This window comes from Procambarus clarkii, chromosome 6 (assembly GCF_040958095.1).
Source record: "Procambarus clarkii isolate CNS0578487 chromosome 6, FALCON_Pclarkii_2.0, whole genome shotgun sequence".
In the NCBI taxonomy this organism is placed as follows: Eukaryota; Metazoa; Arthropoda; class Malacostraca; order Decapoda; family Cambaridae; genus Procambarus; species Procambarus clarkii.
In genome coordinates, this window is record NC_091155.1 from 6,500,518 (window position 1) to 6,502,264 (window position 1,747).

The 1,747-nt window shown below is 43.0% G+C and overlaps 1 long non-coding RNA gene across 1 annotated transcript in view; it reads right to left on the reverse strand.

Annotated features, from left to right (window-relative positions):
- Positions 1–1,412: 1,412 nt before the first annotated feature.
- LOC138354915 (uncharacterized) overlaps positions 1,413–1,747 on the reverse strand; it is a 4,756-nt gene continuing 4,421 nt past the window's right edge. The window contains exon 3 of the long non-coding RNA XR_011223709.1: positions 1,413–1,549. This is a non-coding gene — a long non-coding RNA (uncharacterized lncRNA). The remainder of the gene's footprint in view (positions 1,550–1,747) is intronic.

Consider the following 1,747-nt stretch of genomic DNA (forward strand, 5'->3'; position numbering starts at 1 on the left):
GAGCGAGAGAGCCAGAGAGAGCGAGAGAGCCAGAGAGAGCGAGAGAGCCAGAGAGAGAGAGAGAGAGAGAGCCAGAGAGAGAGAGACAGAGCCAGAGAGAGAGAGCCAGAGAGAGAGAGAGAGCCAGAGAGAGAGAGAGCAAGAGAGCCAGAGAGCAAGAGAGCCAGAGAGAGAGAGAGAGAGAGAGAGAGAGAGAGAGGAGAGAGAGAGAGAGAGAGAGAGAGAGAGAGCCAGAGAGAGAGAGAGAGCCAGAGAGAGAGAGAGAGAGCCAGAGAGAGAGAGAGCCAGAGAGAGAGAGAGAGAGCCAGAGAGAGAGAGAGAGAGCCAGAGAGAGAGAGAGAGAGCCAGAGAGAGAGAGAGAGAGCCAGAGAGAGAGAGCAAGAGAGCCAGAGAGAGAGAGCAAGAGAGCCAGAGAGAGAGAGCGAGAGAGAGAGAGAGAGAGAGAGAGAGAGAGAGAGAGAGAGAGAGAGAGAGAGAGAGAGAGAGAGAGAGAGAGAGAGAGAGAGAGAGAGAGAGAGAGAGAGAGAGAGAGAGAGAGAGCCAGAGAGAGAGAGAGAGAGCCAGAGAGAGAGAGAGCCAGAGAGAGAGAGAGCCAGAGAGAGAGAGAGAGCCAGAGAGAGAGAGAGCCAGAGAGAGAGAGCAAGAGAGCCAGAGAGAGAGAGCGAGAGAGCCAGAGAGAGAGAGCGAGAGAGAGAGAGAGAGAGAGAGAGAGAGAGAGAGAGAGAGAGAGAGAGAGAGAGAGAGAGAGAGAGAGAGAGAGAGAGAGAAAGAAAGAGAGAGACAGACAGACAGAGACAGAAAGACACACAGACAACAAAAGAGGAGACAGAACAAAATTTAGGCAAGGAGAGAGAAGACAGAACAGAAACAACAGAGAGAGGAGAGAAATGAGAAATCATTGAAGAGAAGGGGAAGAGAAACACAAGATAAGAAAAAGATACAAGAAAAATATACAAGATAAAAATGACATAAATGAATACCACAAATATAAAAAGTAAAGGAAGAGAGAAGCTAGAAGAGAAAGGAAACGAGAGGTGTTAGAAGAGAGGAGGAAAGGAGAGATTAAAAGACAAGAAAAACAGGAGAGAAACGTAAAAGAAATAAAAAAAAAGGGACATTTTTTTTTTTTTTTTTTGAGATATATACAAGAGTTGTTACATTCTTGTACAGCCACTAGTACGCGTAGCGTTTCGGGCAAGTCCTTAATCCTATGGTCCCTGGAATACGATCCCCTGCCGCGAAGAATCGTTTTTTCATCCAAGTACACATTTTACTGTTGCGTTAAACAGAGGCTACAGTTAAGGAATTGTGCCCAGTAAATCCTCCCCGGCCAGGATACGAACCCATGACATAGCGCTCGCGGAACGCCAGGCGAGTGTCTTACCACTACACCACGGAGACTGCCTGAGATTTGTGAGGAGAGAAAATAAAGAGACCAGAGAAGACCATATATCAAGAGTGTGAGGATAAAGACTTATATATTTTCTTAGTAGACATCCTCTGGCTCTTGTTGCCCCTCTTGTATACGAATTGTACTTGCAAGTTTTCCCTGAAAAGATATTAACAAAATTAATATTTAATTATTTATTTATATAAATTACACACACACAAACTTTATATATATATATATATATATATATATATATATATATATATATATATATATATATATATATATATATATATATATATATATAATTTCGTAAACCTCACCCTGTAAACATTCATGTTTCTACATGTTAAACAA